Source organism: Cricetulus griseus, chromosome 2 (genome assembly GCF_003668045.3).
Source record: "Cricetulus griseus strain 17A/GY chromosome 2, alternate assembly CriGri-PICRH-1.0, whole genome shotgun sequence".
NCBI classification, from domain to species: domain Eukaryota; kingdom Metazoa; phylum Chordata; class Mammalia; order Rodentia; family Cricetidae; genus Cricetulus; species Cricetulus griseus.
The window spans coordinates 332304003-332321180 of NC_048595.1; the positions used below are offsets into that span (position 1 = coordinate 332304003).

Below are 17178 nucleotides of genomic sequence, written 5' to 3' on the forward strand. Positions count from 1 at the left end.
TTCAAATGTCCCCACCCCTATTCCGGGAAAATCCTACCTAAAGGAAAACTAACAATTACTGTTACTCGTCTCCTCCCCATCCCGTACATTTTTTTTTTCCTGCCAGCTTCTGTTTTAGCTAGATTTTTTTTAAAAGCCAAACTGTATATCTGGAGTTGGAAAATAAATTAAGCATTCTAAATGCAGAGAGGACCTTAGGTGGTAGACTGAATATTATGACTGCCAATGGGCATTAAAATGTCTTTAATATTAAAACGTATCAGCACAATTTTATATTTGTTTCCAGTTTAAGCACATCAAGTTACCAGATAGCCTTTGGAAGTTGAGGGAACTTTCTTAAACTTTTCAATATGGGACCTTGTAAGTTGTCCAAATTATACTTATGCCCACTTGTAGATTAGATCATTTTATAAAAAGATTATTATTTTTTTATTGATTTTGCTATACACCTGTGAGTGCAGGTGTTCCAAACAGTCCAGAAGATGGACCATGATGGGTGCTGAACTCAGGTAATCTTTGCAAGAACTGGATGTATACTGAACCTTCTTGACACCCCCCCCCCCAAGTCATCTCTTCAGCACCCTGTATGAGGTCCTTTTGCTCAGATGTATAGGACTGTTGTGTAACAGTGAGGATTGAGACATTCTGTCCTAAAGAAAACTCCTTAAGCAGGAAGGCAAACAACTCAAAATAGCTTCAGTAAGTCCCCCAAACTGACCAGATTCTCTGGGCTCCTCCTGGCAGATGAGCTGCCTGGAAGAAGCAGAGCTTTGCAGAGCTGCCTAGGAGAGGTTTAGACCGTAGTCACTTGGGAAGGACACTCTCTAACCTGTGCAGTGTGCTTCAGGTTTCCTAGTTTTTGTGAATTGTCAGCCATGCTGGGATGGGCAGTGGTGATGCAGCTGTCTTTGAGTCATTTGTGCTCCTCACCCATACTTCTGTAAGGAACCCCAATAAAACTCATTGATTCATCAGGTTGGACTTTGGTGCTATCTGTCCCTTGTCCTGTCATGGGCTCCCTATCTGGAGTGAGTAGATGTGCATGTTGCATCTCCCCATGGAAAGTTTTGTCACACAACAAGAACCACATTTTAATTCAGTTTATTTTTTCAGCACTTTTTGGAAATACTGTCTTAAGGACTATAATTTCCCCCTTTAAAAAATAACATTAAGCATGGAAACACTGATAGACCTTGCATGTGCTTATTAGATTTACACATTCATTTATGTAAACACATAATTTGGTATAAAAGGATCATACAAGTATCTATGAATGCTACCCTTTTGGAGGGTGGTATTGTTTACCAAGTTAAATAGAAGCTAGAAATCAAACAATATGAGGGAGTTAAAAGCATATTTATGTGGATAAAATACTTGGTTTATCCACACAAATTAAGCATATAATGTATGAACATATAAGTACCATAAAACTACTTAAATTAATTTAATCCAAGATGTACCCATATCATTCCAGAATGACTGGGAAAAAAGTTAGTTTTCTTTGTTTGCCTTTTTAGACAGGACCTCATGTAACCTGGGTTAGCCCCAACTTACTATGAGCTAAGGATGACTTTGAACTCTTGCCTCCACCTTCTAAGTGCTGGGATGACAGATATGTGCCACCATATCTGGCCTCCTTTTCTACTTTTCATTTTCTTTTTGCCATACCAAATACTTAGAGCACCCACTTGACTAACTGGGCTGCAGTGATGAGTCATTTGGTGTCATGTCATTGTCTGGCTAGGCCAACACAGATACAGCCGTTATCATTGCCAGAAATTACCACTCCATAGGTTTCCCATGTGACCAGAAGACCCAATACAAGATTACTTCTAGTTCCAGAGAGGGTGGCCTTGCAGGTCAGGGTTTAGGTCACTGGCAAACACACTGTGGAAAACACAAGTTCCCATTGCTTTTGGACTTGTGAATAAGCAGCTTTGGTGTTTGCATAGCGGTACAAACCCATCCTGTTTTTCAACTGCACCTTGGATAGTATTGATCTGTTTGGAAGAATGTCTGCTCCGAATTTGCCCAGATCGGTCAGCAGAACTCTTGTCATTCCATGTTGTTTTCTGACCACATCTGAGGAAATGAGTCCCATGTCAATACCAGTTTCATATGGGCTTTCTGTGGGCATCCCCAGGAGATCCATCCAGTTTCTGTGGTGTGATGCAGCACCACACACCTGTTCAGTGATATCACAGAGAACAGCTGCAGCTTCTTTTACTGTTTTGTGTTTTACAAACGTTAAATATTGGCTTGGTTGATATCTAAATGTCAAAGGAACATTTTAAAATGAAAAAGAAAAGATGCCATCTTTCAGTTTTGTTGTATGCCTTCAAGTTTGACTTATTTTTTTTCCTTTCTTCTTTGCCAAAAAGTAAATGTAAATTATGAGAAACACAATAGGACCACTTTGTAACTGGATTTCTGGGCGCCACACAAAAAAGACTACTGTTCTCTGTTTTTTTTTTTTTTTTTTTTTTTGTTTTGTTTTGTTTTTTTCCCTAGCTTCAAAAGCTATCTTCCTTCTGAAGTTTATAAATTTAAAATATTAGTGTTTAACAAATTATCTAAACCAGCTCCTAAGACAGCTATTAAACTCTTACTAGAATGTCTTGGTTTAATTTCAGACACTAAAAACAACCCTAGAAGGAGAGAGATGAGATTACATGTAGAGAATTTGAAAGTCATAACTTGGCAGATTTACTTTTGTGCTTTAAAAGTCAAACATTTTTGAATCGTATTTTGTCCTTTTGTGTATAAAAACAGTTGGTGCATTGGTAGTTTTTGAAACAGTGCGATTTCATAGGCTAGAATAAATATTTGGGTAGGGTGGAGCAGTAGTTCTGCATTGGCGAAATTATTGTAACCCTAAAATATTAAGAAATATGGTCCTAATCAGGCAGTGTTTATACAGGCTATGCAAACCACAAAGTGATCAGGTTTAGAAAAATTATTATAAAATATGTCTTTAAATAAAGCACTAAGGTAATGATTAATTGGTTGTTTTATGTTGTACCAATCAACCACAATCTGCTCTTTCTTTTGGGGAATGCTTCTTCTTTTTTTCTGTGTAACATTTGTATAGCTTTATTTTCTCTTTCAATTTTAGGAGTGCTTTGAGATTTCAGAAGGCCCCTGAGATATGGGACACATAGGCACTTAAACTAGTCACCATCAGTGTGTTCAGTTCAACATAATTAAGTCATTAAGGGAAGCCATTAATATTATGCCCCAGGATAGAAATATTATGTGGGATTAATAGAAAGGTCCAAGTCTTTCAGGTCGCTTTGATAACACAAAGGACTCATATATTTGGGTGTGACTGACAATACCAATGTGTGACCTTTAGGACTTTCTGTTCTAATTCCATTTACACCTTCTCCATCATAGAAAGCACAAAGAGATCAACCCAGTACTTGCTGGTCTGCTTCCCCACCTTAGGTTCAAAACAATGCATTAGTCAAACAGAGTCTCCTTCTTGGATTGTTCATTAGCTAAAAGTGAGTTAGTATATTGTAAGTAGGTTACTATATTTTGATTTCTGATACCTCATTTTGTTTTTCCATCAAGTAGCAAACAATGGGTTGCCTACTGGAATAATTAGGGCTTGCCTATTCAATACTAGAATTAGTAGTTGATGCAATTATTATTTGGTTATCTGTCATGTTGTCACCTTCATTAAAAGATATTGGCATGGATCTTATCTTTGTTCTGATGTATAGTTCATTAAAGTAGGAAGTATTGTTTAGAATAGATTCAGGGTTCAGTTTTTAGACAGACTAACTCTGGACACCTACTGTGTTATATTCATGATTTTCCCACAGTCATCGCTATGGTTTAATGTAACACATTCGGGAACTGAACCCCAAAAGTGATATTGAGAGGTAAGGCACTTGGGAGGTGATGCCATGAGGGCCATGCCCTTAGGGGTGGGATTACAGCTTTTATCAAAGGGGCTTAAGGGAAGGAGTTTGTCTCTTTAACTTCTTTTTACTTCATTCTGTTCGAAGCTGCAGTAACAAGGACTTGTCCTGGAAGCAGGGATCTCTGGAGCCTAGATCTTAGAGTCCAAAACACTTAAAACCAGTGACCAATACATTCTTATTGTTTATAAATGACCTAATATTAGACATGTTGCTATAGTAGCAGAATAGTACAGGACAGTCACCATTCTGTGGAGGGAAATTTTGTTTTGCATTGCTTTTGCATCTATATCTGGTCTGTGATCTGTTCTATTGATCTATTTGTTGATCCTAAGCCAGTGCCAAACTGTTGTGATTACCAGCTTTAGGAGAAGCAATGAAGTCAGAGAGTGTAGCTTCTACTGCCTTGTTCTTTCTTCTCAAGATCACATTAGGTAATCTGGTGTTTTCATATACAATTCATAGAATCTGCTTGCTTATTTCTATAAAATCTTGATGGGGTTATGATTTGAGATAGGTTAGTTGTGGAACATACCCTGTTAAGAGTAACATGTCTTTAAAAACTATAAACATTAGTCTATCCTTTCATTCACATTAATGTCATTTCTCTGAACTATGGCTTAGAGAATCCACATTGCGTTTTGTTTGCCAATGAAAAGCATGTGCTGAGATAGGATGCTTTTGTGTGCACGATTTGCTTCCGCATCTCAGAGGAGCAGAATGAGCTGCAAACATTTCCTTGTGCAGGCTGACACTTGTATTCACCCTTCCAATGGCTGATTACCTGTGGCCGTCAAAAGGAATATATCCAACACACTTTCCAGTAGAGCTATGCTAACTTATCCAAATCTCTTACATGTACTTGCTGGTGTTTCTTTTATACCATAGTCACTCTTTTAAAGGAAAAAAAAAACTTTCACCATGGATTTACACTCAGTGAGTGTTAAGCAAGAGCCCTTTTTGGCTAGTGGTTTGTTTAATATTTTATCTTTTTTTTTTTTTTTTTTTTGGTAAGTAGATCCCTATCCATCATTATACTTCTGAGAGGTAGAAACATGCAGTTTCCATTATGGCAACATTTGGGTGGCAGTTACTGTCTGCTTTCATTCTTTATTGGTGAGTTATGACATCTTTTCAGTTGTGGTTGCTGCCCCTGATTCATTGATCTTCCCTGGACTCTCCCTTCCCTTGTATTTCGTTTTCCATCCATCAAAAGGGTAATGACTGAATATACCTTGTACCTTTTAGAGCATGTATTGGTTTATTTTTTCATGTAAATGTTGCATTCAAAAGTAAACAATACTTTGTATTGTTTATTCAACAGTACTATTAAATATTTAACAATGGGTTGAGGTCAATTGGTGATGACACAATATGTGGAAATACAGGACTGATGATGCATTAAGTGTTGAAATAAATTATTTCAACACATGGTGAGCCTTGTTATTTTTTGAACTAGAATGGGAATATATATATATATATATATATACATATATGTTTATATAAAATACTGGTAGATGAATGAGCGAGAGGCAGTATTGGTCAATATGGGCTTAATCCCAGAGTCACTGTGTAGCAATATAAAATAGTATATATTAGAGGAATGTTTATTTGGTTTTCCAATACATGAGCTAAATAATTCTTTTCAACTGGTCTCAGTGCAATTTCCTTGCAAATAGGGTATGAAAATCAACAGGAAGCATGTGCTAATGGCTCACATGCTGGACAGATGGAAACACAGAGTAGAAGAACCATTTAGTTGAGATCATTTTGGCCTCGAGACTTCTAATCTTTGCTTTAACAGAAAACATTGTTTTGGCCAGCCAGATGACACAACCATCACACTGTCAACATTTCCATTTTTGCCAAGGCACCAGATTTCCCGAAGAAACTGTTAGGCAGTGATTCTGAACTTTTTCATGTTTGTGGTCCCTTTGAACAGCTTTGCAATATATGGACTGTCTTCTCAGAATAGTACAGAAAATAGTACACTTGAACACTCAAATGAAAAATTGCACTTGTTCTGAAAGAGTTACAGACCACAGAAATCCATGCATGGATATTATATGGTTTCATGGATCCTGGATGAAGACCCAGATTTTGAAAGAGTGAGCCTCTAGCACAGGGTGATTATTCTGCCAGTACAGTTTAATTGTCAACTTGCCTTCCAAGAACCCTTCAGATTTTAGAAGTTAGAAACTTCTTCCTAGTGCATAACTTCATATATTATGGAGCCTTACAAAATTACTGATTGCTACTGCCATCATGGCTTGAGCATCTTGAGTAACTCTCTCCCCCCTTCCCAATCGCCCTCCATAGACCAATTAATTATTTTGAGTACATATTGCTTGCCAGAAACAACTATGCCATCACTATTTTCCTTAACTGTATTTTGCAGCACATGTATATATTATCATCACCATTTTTGGGGTTGTTCCAGAAAATGTATAACAAAGCTGAGGTAATTTTAGGAAGTACTCCAGTTTTCATGATATTTATTTATTGTGAGTTCATATGCTACTACAGTGCACATGTAGATGTCAGAGGAGAACTTGCAGGAGTCAGTTTCTCCTTTCACCACGTTGACACCAAGGATTGAACTCAAGCTTAACGTTAGGCTTGGTGCCCATCAATCTAACCTGCTGAGCCACCAAACTGACCTTACCCCAGCTTTTAAATCAACCAATAAGTAACCCCCTACGTATATTAACAATTTTATATTGAGAACCCCTTTCCCCATTTTTTTTTCTGAGACAGGGTTTCTCTGTAGCTTTGGAACCTGTCCTGGAACTCCTCTGTAGACCAGGCTGGCCTGGAACTCACACAGATCCACCTGCCTCTGCCTCCCAAGTGCTGGAATTAAAGGTGTGTGCCACCATCACCCAGTTTGAGAATACCCTCTTAAAGATGGTTTGTCAGGGTAAATAAACAGGTCTGTAATTACTAGTATATTCCAAACAAAGTAAGACTCTCTCTCTCTCTCTCTCTCTCTCTCTCTCTCTCTCTGTATATATATATATATATATAGCTGTCTCTGCCGTTGAGGTACATTATGAGGAAAAAGAAGAGAAATCCATTTGGAGCCTTTATGGAGATTTTAGTATAAAAGAGAAGGCAGCTATTCAGTAAGTACAGTGAATAGGGATAAAGAGAACCAGGAGGAGCATTTTTTAAGTGGTATTTAGAAGTCCTGTGTGTGGAGGGGCTGTCAATTATGAGAAGTGTCTGGTGGTTGTGTTTTTGGAAGAGATCATAGAAGAAGATTTGTGAAGCCTAGGATGTAAGAAAGGACTTGTTCAAAAAAACAAAAAACCCAAGAAGTTCTAATGACCAAAGCACTGAGCTTGAGAAACATAGAAACCGAGGTAAATGGGGAGGCTGGTGGTCTGCATTACATAAGCTCTGCAAACATGACAGATGCTTTGGGTTTTCCAGAGGAAATTCTGTGAGAACAAAAGTGGTGGAGTCACTTGGCCGCCTCATCTGTGGAGATGGATACAGAGGTCCTGGACAGTGAAGAAAGGGCTGCTTTCAAGAGCCCATGAAAAGGTGGAATTGACAGGCTCTAGTAGTTGGTTTGAGGACTGAGAGGAAAGAGGAAGCAAGGTCCATTCTTGTGTTTCCAGTGGGATGGAGTGAGTGGGTGGCAGCATCATTTCACAATATAAGCAACAATGGAAACGGGAGCAGTTTCTGTTTAGGATTTGGATTTAAAGAGCTTTCAGAAGGTAAACATTTTTCTAGTGACCTAATTTGCCAAGGTCATTTTTATAGATAAGTCCAGTATAGGTAGCAAATCTTAGTTTTCCTTTATGATTTTGGAAACAGCAAGTTGTATCAAGATACAACCAATGACCACCAAAGACTCAAAGCAGTTTGACATGAATTAGCCAACAAATGAATGAGAATGTTTCAGAAACCAACACCCAGGAAAATGCATCCTCCCTTTGTATTTAAGAAGCACTAGCATTAAGTGAAAGGAATAACTTGAGATTCACAGTGTACTTATTAATAGGATGAAAGAAGCCTAAGCAGTTCCTCAGGTTGCAGAACTGTTTGGAGCTGTTTGTGTTATACAGATTAATCTCAGTCTCTTGAAGGCCACCTAAAATCTAATACCTGGAGTGAGATTAAGGGCAATAAAGATGAGAAATATATCCCCACATGTCTCTGACATACTGTCACACACTGATTATTCTGTGTAAGATTTACTGAATATCATTGGATGACAGCTGACAGAAAAGCCATTGGGGGAATGATTGATGGGCAATTGTTGTGTGACAAAACCTTACCTTGGAAACACAATATACATGTCTACTCACCCCAGGTAGGGAACCCAAAACAGTCCAAAGTGAGATATCACCAAAGTCTAACTTGGTGAAGCAATAAGTTTTATTGGGGTTATTTACAGGAATATGGGTGAGGGGTTACTTGGAGGAGCAGATATGACTCAAAGACAGCTGCATCCAGGGACTTCCTGAAGTTCTTTTGGGTTGTATACCTTCCTGTAACAATGTAACTACAGCAATGAAAATTGGTATGAGGGCTGGCCAATGGCTCATGAGGGAAAGGCACTTGCTTCTGGCCTTGATGATCTGAGTTCAATCCCTGGGAACTATATGGTGCTGGTAGAGAACTGGCTCATGGCAGGTTGTTCTTCAACTTGCACACATGTGCTCTGGCACACACACACACACACACACACACACACACACACACACACACACACACTAAATGTGAAAAAATTTAAAGAAAAATGATAGGACTTGCTACATACTTTGTACCAAGTGCTTCCTGCAGGATGGAATGTTCAATCTCAGAGGCAGTGCCTACACAACAGTAATTGACATTTATATCAACCCAAAATATTCATATGTCTCTCTTGTTTCAAGGGGAAACTTAGAATGACATTATGAAGATAGCAGGCCACCACTGAAATCCAGCAGTCAGCTGTTGTATCTGCCAATCAGCTGTAAGTGTGTCCTGACATGATTGAATGCTAAGAAGTGATTTCACCCATGAAAAATTTTAGACAAAAATGTTTAAGTAGAATCTAATCAAGATGTTAGCTCTAACTTTCTATTTATGGGTTATTCAGGAGATGAAGACCCTCACCATAGGGAAGTAGAAGGATCATTCATTCCGCAGAGAGCTGACCTCATATCATCAACATGGGAGTCCATGTATAAAAGCTTCCCCTATCTTCCTATGGAAACTTTCAGGTTTGTCTGTGCAGCTGAGCAACCAGTCACAGTGAAGGCAGCTACGTGAATAACGTTGGATTGGCTCACTTTTCCTTCTTTGTTCTTCTGTATTCCTTACTTCTGGTCCATGATTTACATCCAACAAGAAGGAGTTTAGGATTAACTTATGCCTTCTCACAGGTTTTGCTTTTTGAGCAAGCCACACTTAGGGGAAATGAAGTACATCCCATAGATTTAAGAAACTATTAAGTTCTATAATGTTTTCTATACAATATGGGAGTTCTGACTTGGGTAGGATTAGGACTACAAGTATATGTTTATTGAGATTATAGAACAGGAGTAGTAAATAGGTAAACTTGATCTAGTGGGAATAGAAAAGAATTCTAAAGCTATACTTAGAAATATTTGTCTTGAACACCGAGTAGAGGTGTTTCATGAAACCTTGCTTGTTTTCATTAGACTGAAGGTTAAAGGTGATGAAAGGGAAGAGAGGAAGCAATTACATAATATATAATCGTAATATGTCATAGGAGAAAATGTATGTGGATCACTTTCTCAAGCCTTGGGTAGTGCTCATAGATAGCTTCCTATCAGCTTTCCACACTCTAGCTCACCACAGAGAGCCTGTTTCCTGGTATAGTGTCCTAGATAGGCATGGAATAACCGTTTTTATCAAGAAGCTCCAGTTTTCTTTAAAGCTGGGGACTGATATCAGAGTTGAAACTGGCTGCTAAGGGTACTCCTTGCAACTGAAGTAACAATACATATGCTTATGCCATAGTGTACATGTGGAGGTCAGGTGATAACTTCCTTTGTCTGTCTATATCCCAGGGATTGAACTCGGTTTGTCTGACTTGGCAACAAATACTTTTACGTACTAGACCATTTCACCACTCCTCTTTGTTCCTCTTTATTTTTTAATTGCTGAATAATATATCATTGTGTGGATTTATAACATTGTTAGTGGTCATTTGGGTTATTTCTACTTTTTAAAGCTATTATGAGTAATGCTTCTACAAACATTTAAATACACATCTTATAATTTTTTCCTCTTAGGTTTGTAGACATGGATGGAATTTCTGAATCATTTGGAATTCTATGTGGAAGTTTTTGAGGAATTATCAAAGTAATTTTGGAACAGTATTTTGGAAACTATTGTTTTCTACATTGACAGCATACACATTGGAATGTATGAGTGTTCCCATTTCTTAGGCATTTGTTATTAACTACCTTTTTGAATGTAGCTGTATTAATATGCGTGAAATGGTAGCTCACTGTAGGCTTTTTCCTTATGTTCTAATTTTTTAAAGTAAACTCTATTAAATTCCTATGTGGGGATTTTTATAATAAGGAAATCAGTGACAGGGACCTGTAGATTTCTCACTAAAGAAATACAAATAAACAGCAGTGGGTTTTGATGCTTCTAGATGAAGAAGAGGAAAGTAGTTTACAAACTCTTCAACACAACATAAAGAATGCATTCTGGATGGACACATACTTCCCAGGTAGAATGAGACCAATAAGACAGGTATACACCATGAATGCAGAAGACCCATGTCTTGTAACCAAAGCATGGCAGGGTGTATGTGCGGTGTGGGAAAACCTATCCAAAGCTGAAGGACATCTGGCTTTGTATCTAAGACACAATTCTCCATTCCCAGGCATCCTTCATTTGTGGTTGGGAGTCATATTTTTCCAACTCAGTTTTAACTGCATTGTTTAAATTTAATTATAAAGACTATACTTAACTTTTAATGCTATGACTCATATAGTACCAAAATAATAAGAATATATCATTAATAAACCACTTACTTTCTTTTTCTTATGTTGTAAAGTACATGGTGACAAAACCAGGCTGTTACTGTTATAAATGATTTAAAAACCTTCAAAATGTATTTTCTCTTAAAATTTCATCTTTAGATTTTAGCCTTCTTTATATACTAAACAAGAAACACTGGAAAAGGTAAATAACATGTCTAGGTAAAATTTTAAATAAGATGTAAAAAGAAAAACTTTCTTTTTGAGCATGAAAGTAATTTAACACTGAAGAACACTTGGAGAATGCAGTATATAAAGGAGACAATTGATGTCATGTATTCCCTTACCACACAAAGATAATGATTAATGCTTTGGTACATACCCAGAGTTTTTTCCATATGTACATACAGCAAATCAGGCAACCACCAATACCAGTCCAAGATGGTAGGCAGACTCTCCCCAGTAGAGATCTAGGTATTCTGGAAAATGTAGAAATGCTCATCTTTCAAGATTTCTGCCAACATGCAGGGACTAAGAAGGAAGAGAAAACGAAGATGGTAGGTAGAGAGTTGACACAACTTAGCTTGTGTACCAAGTTACAGACTGAATGCCAGATCTGCCTTCCAATGAAGAAGACAAAGGAGGCAGGAGGTATGTAAGTGTGGGAATATTGACCTGTTTCTAGGTACTAGAAGAATGGTGGAATTATGACCAGTGTATGCTTTTTCCTGCTCGGGCCATCTCAGGAGATGAAGCTGACGTCCTCTTCGGGTGGAGTTCACTAAAGGTGCCATCTTTGGGTTTTAGAAGACAGCCACAGGGGAAATCAAGACATGGGAGTAACATTGTACAGATGGAAAACTAATCCATTTGGAGCTGGGGAGATGGCTCAGAGGTTAACAGCATTGGCTTCTCTCCCAGAGAACTCCAGGTTTGATTCCTAGCACTCATGTGGTGACTCACAACCATCTTAACTTCATCCCGAGGAATCTAATACCCTCTTGTAGCCTCTGCAGGCACTAGGCATGCACATGTGGCAGGACATACATGCAGGAGAAATACCTACACACATGAAATAAAATGAAAGTCAAAAAAGAAAATGAATCAATATTTCTAGTTATTTTGCACATTTTCTGGAAAAAGAACTTTTGAAATAACTTTATTTTTCAGCCAAAGCTACTGGCAAGCTTAGGCAAATGTTCCAAATATGATAGTAGACATGGGCTTGCAGAGTCTATTATGTGTCTTACTACTCTTAATGGCAGTGGCAGGAAATTGCACTGTGTTATGAAAACTACAGATATTTGAAGAATGTGTATCTTTGTTGCCTTTACAATGCCTTAACAGTGTTTAGCTTTCAATGTGATTTTTTTTTCTTCTAGAAAATTTTAACAAGTTGCAAGCTACACATCAGTGGAGTGCTTAGTCCAGTCATGGGTGTTGGATAAATATTCAAAACCACCAACGGTTGTTAGAATTTCCTCCATCTGCTTCAGAAAAGGTTTCTTCAGCAGTGCTATGAATTAAGAGTAGCTCCGGGCCGCAAGAAAGAGACACATAGAAATGTTGCCCACAAGCCAATCCCACACAGTATGTCCGAACAAAAAGATCAGTATATGGTGGTAACTCTTGCGGTCTTCCCTGATTACTTAGCTGCCCTTTCTTGTTATTGGCTCTTTATGAATAAGGAGTTGAACCAGCTCCTGATAAGGCAACTAAAAAGTGCTGGCATTTGAGAAAGGATGACCTGTGAACATGGTCTTGGGTTTTACTTACATATTTATATCTCCCCAGGTCTAGCTGCAATTTGAGAAGAATTTGGAAATAAGGAGATAAGTATTCTTGTAGTCAAACGAAGGGCAGAAGTCAGTCTCTCCTGTGATCTACAGTCTGGATCTCATATCTGTGAGTTGAATCTCTCTTGCATGTGGGGTGAGTGCAGATTGTTCAACAGAGGCTCCTGTGTGCATCCAACAGGAGAAGTTTGTCATAGTGTTGCCTTCATCTTGATAGAGTAGTACAATCTGGCGGATGGTGGGGGTGGGCACTGGGGATGGGGGAGTGCTCAGGTAGGTGAACAATGAGGGCTAACATGCTGCCTGTAAAAAAGAAGCTCAGTGGAATGGATAGGTGAGCTGAGGCAATGGAGAAAGTGAACTGGGCGAATTTCAGAAAGAGTGGCCTTTGTAAATGCTGAAAGTGGCAGAAAAGCTGCAACAGGTATTGGATAAGTTGGTGGGGAATTCAGTAACATGTCCACTAACTCAGTACCAGCACCATCCACCATCCTTAGGCTATGATGAGAATTCAAATTTCAAGAGACAGTGAGAGGCTGGAAAGATGGTTCAGTGGCTCAGTGGATGCTCTTCCAGATGACATGGGTTCATTTTCCAGCACCCACAAGACAGCTGTGACTCCAGTTCCAGGGGATCTGACAACCTCACACAGACATATATGAAGGAGAAACACAAATGAATATAAAATAAAAATAAATAAATTATTAAGACATAGAGACCCATCTTGGTCTAAGTCTATACTTCGTATTTATCTTTAACCTTGGTATTAGGAAATACTGCGTCTGATGGCATGGCTATTCATGTGTGTGAGCAGAACTCAAAGCTACATGTAAGAATCCTGTGTCAGTACATTGGTAGCCAGCCTGTCTGCCTCTCTGATGGCATTGCCTCTTTCCCTCTGAGGCTGCATGAAATCTCAGTTAACAGAAGTCCCCCCAGGTTGGAAGTAAGCAACATCGATCTGTTGACTGGTCTTGCAGGGATCAGAGTATATGCCACATTGCTAACCGTTCAGCTTTTCCATGTTCTTCCCATCTCTTCTTTTGTTGGCCCTGCTTCTGACCAAGACCTTTGGTTTGTGGAAGGTGCAGATGCTGGGCCAGAGAGTCAACGAACAGAACTTGAATGCTAATGGAGTGACTACATTCTGGGTCTGTGTTCTGGCACTCTGTGTTTCCACTCATGTCAATTTGGCCAGTGGGTGATGTTATGGAGACTGCTTCGGGAAGCAGATGGGAGCCCACATTTTGTCATTTTTCTATCAAATAGAGGCTTAGAGTGTATAGGTTTCTTCCATTGCCTTCAGTGCCATGCCTTAGTCCTTCTGGGGTCATTTCCCCTGGAGGGGACCCTTGGATGTGTACTATTTTTGTAGTCTGACCTGCATGTGTCCTAAGAGGTGGAATCTGCATTGCTCTCCTCTCAAAAGACTTGGTGAGCTTCCTCTGTGAAAACTGGCTGTGCTCCTTCAGTGTTGATTTACATTTCTGCATAATCTAGGAAAGGATCCCAGGGATCTTGTGTTCTTTCTTGTGCTTTGGGTTTAGAGGTAGGAGTCACAGACTGCATAGAAGTCCCTGAATGAGTGCACCAACGTCACATGACACTGCCTTCTGTGCTGGCTTGGTTTTTAAGAGGATGCTGGGCATAGTCTGATTCTGGCTTGTAGAAGCATGGTTTTGTCTAGCACACTGCACAAATAGATGTACCCAAATTCAACTGGTGGTGGAGAGCAGATTTCACAGCTTAGCAGAGTCTGCCATTGAATCTAACATGTTGGCTTCATTGTAATTTTCTGAGTTGAGGAAAATTGTCCTGTGCAAAGGATCTGATGTAAGAGTGTGAATTGTGCTAACATGGGGGCATTGAACCTATAGTAGGAAAGACGTGAAAATAAAATAAAGCAAGATTAAAAACTTAAGTTTATAACTAAATTCTGTTTTCTCTCTCTCTCTCTCTCTCTCTCTCTCTCTCTCTCTCTCTTCTTTCTTAAGGTGGAGTCTCACTATGTTGCCCTGATCAGTTCCAAAATCCAATCCCTCCCACCAAACTCCCCAATATCTTCTTATTAAAATTTCTCATTCTAAATAGATTTATTTGAAGAACAAATTATGTCTGGAAGTCAGAGGTGAAATTTGGGCCTTAAAAACATTTTCTATACTTAATATTCTGCTTCTTATTGAAACTTCTCTTTCCAAAATAGGCTTACTGGATATAGGAAAAATAAAAGGGATGAACTAAATGCATAAGACTATTTCTATTGTTTAAAAGCAGAACTGTTGAAATATCAATCTATATATTTAATATAAGAAAAAGTACATGCTTAATATACATGAGATATTTAGAATATATAGACACAAGGTGTCTTATATATTATGCAATAAATTGACATATTGTGGGGTTGTTAAGGAGGGATTTGTCTTTCTGATTTCTGGTATTATTTGAGTGTTTGTACTCAGTATATTTATCTTTAAAAGAAAAACACATATTTTAATGGTCAGCGTTAGCAATCTTTTAGGAGATTCAATTATCTCTACAAAGGGAAACATCTGTAAAGGATTTCTTAACGATAAATAATATAGGCTAGTTCTTAGTTAGACATGGGAACGCTGAGGAAACAAGCTGGAAGGAAATAAACACTAAGTAATTAGCATAATTGAAAGAGTGGAGGTAGAATTAGCATCTATAAAGAATGGAGGTAGTCCATGCTTCTAATAAATATGTGACCAGTCACTCCATTATGTGTAGCCATTGCACCCAACTCTTTTAAACTCAAGAGAGAATAAAAGAACAGATATGATCACTTCCCTTAAGGATGTCTAATTAAGGTAGAATGTAAAGATGTGACAGGCTAAGGGGCCACTCTAAGAAACTCTGTTATGTAACAGTTTCCTTTGAGATGGGAAACATTGTATCCTACAGGGAAGCTCTGTAAGCACCAAGATAAACAATGCAAAAGAGCTACAGGAAGTCCCTGAAATTGACCAGATTCACTAGGCCCCTCCCTGCCAGAGTAAGCAGTAAAAGCTGAGAGATCCTTTCAGAGAAGCCAACTTGCAAAGAAGACTCAGACCAGACCAACTTCCCGGAAGAAACTCAGAGCAACAGAGACACCCAGGAAGGTCACTCTCCAACCTGTTGAGCTGCCTGCAGGCTGTGCAGAATACTCCAGGTTCCCAGCTTCATGAGTTGTCACCCATGCTGGGGTGGGCCTTTATAATGCAGCTCAGCTGTCTTTGAGTCCTATCTGCTATAAATAACCCCTCACCTATATTGCTGTAAGTTACCCCAATAAAACTCATTGGTTCTGCTCACCTGTGCATGCAAATTTGATTTCATCTTTAGTAAGTAGTAAAGTTATATGCTTGCAAAAAAAAAAAAGTGACACACTGGAAGACAAATGTAAAACAATTTCAATTTTATGTGTAACCTAGAAATGATGAACTTATGGGAACAGAGAGCAGAATTGTGGCTATTAGGCTTCAATGTGGGACTTTTAACAATGGGGAAATGATTGGTTTAAGGATATAAAACTGCAGTTGGACAAGAGGCATGGACTCTGTGAAGTCTTGAGGTCTACTGAGAGCATGATAAATATGGTTGATAACAATATGCTATATTTTAAAAGTTGTGAGATAGTATACTTTAAGTGTTCTCAAAACAAAAATGATGAATATGTGTGATATAGCATGTTAATTGGTTTAATTTAGCCATGCCATTGTGAACATACTGTATTCTGTATCATAATTGTGCATGACTTTATTTATGAACTAAATAAATGAAGGGAAAAAAAAAACCTCATTGGTTCACCAAGTTGGACTTTGGTTTGGTTATCTGTACTTTGGTTTGTTGTGGGAACCCTGTGTGGGATAAGGAGATGAGTGTGTTGCATCTTCCCTGGAAAAATTTTGTCATGCAACAAACTCCAACAGTGTAGCAGCATAGTATGTAGATACTTTGATTAATGGCCAACAGAAATTTTTAAAAATAAATTTTATTTAAATGAAAAACAATTTATTTTGCATACTAATCCCTGTTCTCTCTCCTTTCCATCCTCCCATGCCTGCCACCAATCCCCCATTCTACCCTTCATCCACTCCCCAGGGAGGGTGAGGCCTCCCATAAGGGATCATCAAAGTCTGACACATCATTTGGAGCAGGACCTAGGCCCTCCCCCATGTATCTAGGCTGAGAGAGTATCCCTCCATTAGGAATGGGTGCCCAAAGACCATTCGTGCACTAGGGATAAATACTGGTGTCACTGCCAGAGGCTCCATAGACTGCCCAGGCCTCTCAACTGACACCCGCATTCAGGGGGCCTGGTTTGATGACCATCAGAATTTGATAGAAATATATTGTGTGGGTCTGTTAGTATAACTAATTGAGGTTATTGTACTTCTGAGAAAAAGTGACTTGAAGCTAGTTAGTCTAATTTAAAAAGTAAATATGAAGATGATGTGATGGCTATTCTTGGTTGTCAACTTGTCTACA

At 38.6% G+C, this 17178-nt stretch overlaps 1 long non-coding RNA gene across 1 annotated transcript; it reads left to right on the forward strand.

Annotated features, from left to right (window-relative positions):
* Window positions 1-11043: 11043 nt before the first annotated feature.
* LOC113834140 lies at window positions 11044-14779 on the forward strand. Its single transcript, XR_003482485.2, has 3 exons — window positions 11044-12481; window positions 12686-12796; window positions 14682-14779. It is a non-coding gene; the product is annotated as an uncharacterized LOC113834140 (long non-coding RNA).
* The last annotated feature ends 2399 nt before the right edge of the window (window positions 14780-17178 follow it).